At 51.6% G+C, this 6093-nt stretch overlaps 1 pseudogene; it reads left to right on the top strand.

The window, feature by feature from the left end:
- The first annotated feature begins 440 nt into the window (after nt 1-440).
- On the top strand, nt 441-2789 carry LOC124646401 (annotated as a pseudogene).
- The last annotated feature ends 3304 nt before the right edge of the window (nt 2790-6093 follow it).

Genomic DNA, 6093 nt, shown 5'->3' with positions numbered 1-6093 from the left:
CTTTGAGGAAACATTCCGCCGGAATAGCTGAATAAGGACTCCACACTTCAATCACACCATTGCCGACCAATGTTCTTTGCGACACTTAGAGATTGGTTCGGTGGGTTTTTGCAAAAAGAAAGAACACTGGTTGGTATTTTGCAATTAACTTTTTTTAGCAGAATTTTGCAATGAACTCATCTGGCCCAAATGTCCAGGCCATGCCGCATGGTTGTTTCAGTATTCGGCCTGCAGCAGCCTAAGCAGATATGGCCCAACAAATTGGGTCCGTCCCCGAGCCCAACTCGTTTAAGAACCGACTCGATCCAGGAGTAAAGTTCCGTGTCGGGTTCGAACCGCTGAGGTTTCAAATACGGGGATTCGCTGCCTGCTCATCACGTTCTCACGATCCCTCGCAGTTAGAGGAGTCGAGGTCGACGAAGACAGAGATGACGGCGCCTATGGAGATCGAGGTCTCGGCGGACGACGTCGCGTACGAGGAGGACGTCCTGCGAGACCCGTTCAGGCTAGCCGGCTGGCTGCGGTACCTATCTTCTCTCCGCGCGGCGCCGCCGGCGAAGCGCTCTGCCATCTACGAGCGCGCGCTGCGGGCACTCCCGGCCTCGTACAAGCTCTGGCACGCCTACCTCACCGAGCTCGCCGACACGGCCGCGCCGCTTCCCGTGACCCACCGCGCCCATGCCGAGGCCAACGCTGCCTTCGAGCCGCTGCCGCCGCAGCTGGCCCGGGATGCCGCGCGTCCAGCGACATGTACGCCTCATCGCTCCTCGATCAGCGCACCTCACCATGCGCCCGCCCGCACTTCGACCGGGCGCCGCGTCCCTGCCCGGCCACGCAGCACCACCGCGTGTGGCCGCCCTCCTCCGCCTCGCCTCCCGCGGCTGCCCGGCCGAAACTCTCCTCGCCGTCCACCGCCGCCACCTCCAGCTTCGACCCCGGCCACGCCGAGGATCTCGCTGCGTGTCCTCGTCTCCGCCGGCAGATGGCGCGACGCCGCCGAGCACCGCGCGCGGCCACAACGACGACGCCTGTGTCCGTCGGGGGCACGACGAAGCGCCAGCCTGCTTTGACCCTCGTAGCCTGCTCGCCCAGCATCCGAGGAGGTCGCCGGGATGCCGGGACGCCATCCTCCGCGGCGGCATCCGCGCGTTCCGCGACGAGGCTGGCGCGCTGTGGACGTGTCTGGCTGGCCACTACGCGCGGACGGGGCTCCACGGCAAGGCGAGGGACGTGTTCGAGGAGGGCGTGACCACGGCCACCAACGTCAAGGACTTCCGGACGGTGTTCGACGCCTACCTGCACTTCGAGCACGCCGTGGCTGCCGCGGAACTCGGCCAAGCGGACACCGTAGGCATCCAAGACTTCTGGCTCGCGGACCGAGACGACATTGACTTGACGATGGCGAGGCTCGAGCGGCTGCTGGAGCGCCGGCCGGAGCTGCTCAACGGCGTGCTGCTGAGGCAGAACCCGCACGACGTCCAGGCGTGGCACGACCGGGCCAAGATCTTCGACAAGGATCCCGCGAGATACGCCGCGACTTACGTGGAGGCTGTCAGTGACCGCTCGATCCAGCGAAGGCCACCGGGAAGCCGCCGCACACGCTCTGGCTGGCGCTGGCCAAGATGTGCGAGGACCGCGGCCGCGTCGAGTGCGCCCGAGACGTCTTCCAGAGGGCCACACAGGCGAACTTCACGGCTGCGGACCACCTCGCCGCGGTCTACTGTGAATGGGCAAATATGGAGCTGAGGCAGCAGAATCCCGAGAGGGCCATGGACATCATCCGGCAAGCGACGTCGGAGCCATCGATCGATGCCAGGAGGCGCGCAGCCGCCGGCGTGGCCGGCGAACCTGTTCAGATGAAACTGCACCGATCTCTGAAACTATGGATCATGTACGTGGACCTGACGAAGACACACGGATCGCTCGAGTCCACCTGCGCCGTCTACGACAGGATGCACAACCTCGGCCTCGCCACGCCGCTGCTGGTGCTGGACCATGCCACCCTTCTGGAGGAGCACCAGAGGTTCGAGGGCGCTGCCCAGACCCACGAGCGCGGCGGCCAAGTCGTTCGGGCACCCTCACTGACGAGGCCATCTCGGGGAGCGTACCTGGGACCCAAGTTCGTGCAGAGGCACGGGAGGAGCAGGCCGGAGAGGGTGAGAGACCTGTTCGAGGGCGCCGTCCTGCAGGCGCCGCCGGAGAGGAAGAAGGCACTGTACCTTAAGTACGCAAGATTCGAGGAGGAGTTTGGCCTGGCTAGCCGCGCGATGAAGGTTTACGAGGACGGCGCGAGCACCGTCCCGGCCGGCGACAGGCTCGGCATCTACGAGGTGTACGTCGCGCGGGCCTCGGAGCTCTACGACGTTCTGAAGGCGAGGGACGTGTACTGCCAGGCGATAAGCGGCGGCGGCCTCCCGGACGAGGACGCGACGACGATGTGCGTCAGGCTCGCCAACCTCGAGATCGGGCTCGGAGAAGTCGCGCGCGCCCGGGCGCTGTACGTCTACGCGGCGAGCTTCACGGATCCTGAGGTTCGCCCTGAGTTTTGGAAACGGTGGAACGACTTCGAGCTTCTCCACGGCGACGGGAGTACGTTCAGGGAGATGCTCCGTGTCAAGAGAACTGCCGCTGCTAGCGCCGGAGCCGGTGCGATCGGTAGTGCCGGCGCCGCCGTGGCGGAGATGGACGATTTCCGGGCCGCACCGAAGAGGCTGCTGCGTGCGTGCGCCGGCCAACAACTCGGCGGTGCAAGCATCGCTCAGCAATGCAAAAGGACACGTCTGGTGTAAAATTGATGTATGCATTCATGTAATCAGTACATTAAGAAATCATCTCTATAATCAGACTCTTGAGAACTTTGTTCAAAACTTGTGGTACAGTACAATGTATGTTTGCCACTCTGTTTTCACCTTTTGAGAGAAATAGAAACTCTTGAGACCGAGAATTAAATTGGAGATAAGCAGGTCTAAAACCATGGAATTTGCATCATGATTCTTGCTAGTATGTGATTTGCAAGTTGGCTGTAACTAAGATTTTGTTTTTCGGTTGTAGTTGAGTTGTAAATGGAGAAACAATGATTCACACAATAAAGTTGTCCATGGGAGGGCTAGAGCTTTTTACAGCTTGAAGCTGTATCTTGGTAGTCCTCCATGGTATTTTACCTGAAACTCGAAAACAACTAAAGTAAAACAATAAATAAATTAACAACTAAAAATAAAGATAAAATCGTTGAGCTCCCCGACAACGGCGTCAGAAAATAGCTTGATGGCTGCAAGTACACGGATCAGTTGTAGCTAGTTTCAAAATAAGAGTATCGAACCACGATGAGGTACTAGTAAAGATCTTAATGCTCTTTGTTGCTATTTATCTAGAATTACTTAAAGTTGTCTTAAATCCCAAATTTGGTGTTGTTTTGAAAGAGTTTTGTAGGATGGTTTTATAAAATAAATAGGTGAAATAAAAGAGTGCAATTACAACTAAGATTTAAGTTTGAACTTCAGTAAGGCTAAAATGTTCTCGGGGGTTGTTGGTTCCACCTCTAGTATTAATTAAGAACACAAACTTGATAATTCATATATTTACTCTCGTTGTATGTGGGAAAGGCTCGATGTTGGGATGTGTATTTTATAACACATCCTTGAATAACCACCCGATGACCTTCGGCAAGCCACCTATTGATCCATCACAATTAAGGGATTACCCCATAGTTATTTTTGAAGCATGGTGAGCCCACTCTTGTCCTTTCCTTCCATCCAATAATGCACCGCACACGGTATGTCACTTCCCGCCGTATACACTATCATACACACCGAGCAGAAAAGTCTTATAATACTTTGTCGATATATGTAGTCGCGCACATCCTGAGGTCTCACTACTTTTTCTTCTACTTGTAACAATGCTATATATATGGTGGGTTTATCTATTGTTGGATAGCTATAGTAAGGGGTGTCTTTGCTATACGGTTAATGGACATGTGCTCCTTAAGACAACATTGAAGTGATAAAAGCATTCATGACATGTTGGGGAAAATAATTCTATCAGACCTGGTTCGCAAATTTATCTCCACGGATCAACTCCAGCAATTGACACGTGGCTAGGAGAGAGAAAATACAAGATTTGGTAGTCTATTTTTTTTTATCTAAACTACCACATATGCCACATGTCATTTGCTGGAATTGGCCCACACGGTAAATTTGTGTACCGGGTCTCATAAATTTATGTCCACATGTTGGTTGTTGAACTAGTAGATACGAGTCCTCGAGACAACAATGAAGTGATAAAAGCATCCATGATATGGTTGTTGCACCAAATGGTATTACCTCCCCCTTACTTGTTCTATTAAAGAAGATAAGAAGTAGAGTAGCACACCACATGCACACAAACTCCTTGAGACAGTTCACAAAATATCACAAACTACCTATTGGAGAGAAAGGAAGTAGGTAGTGCAGAGTTTTAGCCATATCACATATGCCACACCATGTATACGCAACCTTGGAATAAGAAACATCGGGATTCGAGGTGGTGGCCTTAGACACAACATTACATCCTTGACACGAATCATATGCATGTCACCGCTTGCATGGCTCACACGATTGTTGGATGCATCATTATGGCACGACAACCTCGGGTGTAGCAACTTTTCTTTTGTATTGAGTCATGTGTGGCACTTCTCCATGTGACGTCCAAGTTCGTACGGCTTTACACGCTAGTTGAGGTTCTTGGAGACTATGAGCGAAATGGGGTGCTTACCATCAACAACTAATTTATTTATTTACTAAATTATACTTTGTAAATGATGGAACCACTTCGTGGTTTTTGATGAGGAAAATGTACACACTGGAAAAGATAATCCACATGATGAGAACCATGGCTTTATTGTGTGGGGATTGGTATCATAGACCCCATGACATGGATAACTTCCGAGATGAAGCAACGAAGGAAGCAAGGTGGCATGGTTTAGCAATGCAAAATGATGCGTCTATTGAAGTCATGTTCTCTGAGCTTGCTTAATAGTTTACTTTGAGAGATAGTGCTGAATGTGCAGTTAGTCTCTTAAGCACCTTGCCTGATTTATTTTTAGATAATATAATTTAGCGTGTATTAGAACCACATACTAATCATGTTTCCACTTAGGCGACTCTTCGATGTTTTTCTATACATGGGTAGAAAAATCTGGTAGAGAGAGTTCCATAGCTGAATCGTGAAGGTTGTCCATTTCTGTAAATGCAAGAGCCATTTTAATCACGATGTTGTAGTGTAGACTAGTGGAATTGTCATTTAAATGTCGCATATTGCCGTATTGAGATATTGAATGTTCTGTCTGCAATATGGTGGACATTAACAGTATTTTCTTGGAGGTGGATACATCGCATGGCATGTTAACCTCTGTAATGAAGGAAACCACATCACAAATGAGACAAAGAAACGAGAACACTGTGCTAAAAATGTGTAGCATGTCTAACATGTGACGTGGCAATGTGTGGCCTCAACATCGTCGGCCGGCAGAAATCCTGCAGGTCTGGTGCGAGTTCATGGACATAGCCCGCAGCAAAACACGGCGAGCGTGCTATCTGTTGGATCCAACTAGAACCAACTAAAACACGGCAGCTGATGTAATATTAGTTAGTTTTTATAGTTCTTTCGTGCATTTTTTCTATGGCGCTTGTGGTAAGTGAGGCTATCCGACAGAAATTATGTGCTGCTTAAATATTCTTAGTATCTAAATCACAAATTCCCATCCCTTAAATGGCCCAATTAAGCGAAATCACAAATGTGCCGGCCCGCAAAATCCTAAAGCGCCTATTATGCCGACATATAAACAAGCATACCTGAATGGGCCGGCCCAGCCTACTCATTGGGCTGTACTACTGAGCCTGACTTGCGTGACCCCACACTCTATTCGGACCGGCCTCAGCTCGTAGTCTGTGGCGGACCCCACTTACCAATTGGGCCGGGACCGTTACCAGGGATAGTGGGACCCACCCAGGCTTTTGGCCCGGCCCACTATCTTGTTGGGCCGGCCCAATTAAGCTTCGTGGTGGATCGACACGTCCAAAATGTATCTACGTTTTCCCGAACACTTTTTGCTATTAT

The sequence above is a fragment of the Lolium rigidum genome, chromosome 1 (assembly GCF_022539505.1).
Source record: "Lolium rigidum isolate FL_2022 chromosome 1, APGP_CSIRO_Lrig_0.1, whole genome shotgun sequence".
Lineage (NCBI taxonomy): Eukaryota > Viridiplantae > Streptophyta > Magnoliopsida > Poales > Poaceae > Lolium > Lolium rigidum.
The sequence above is the reverse complement of the archived record's forward strand: the minus strand, read 5'-3'. Positions and strand labels throughout refer to the sequence as shown.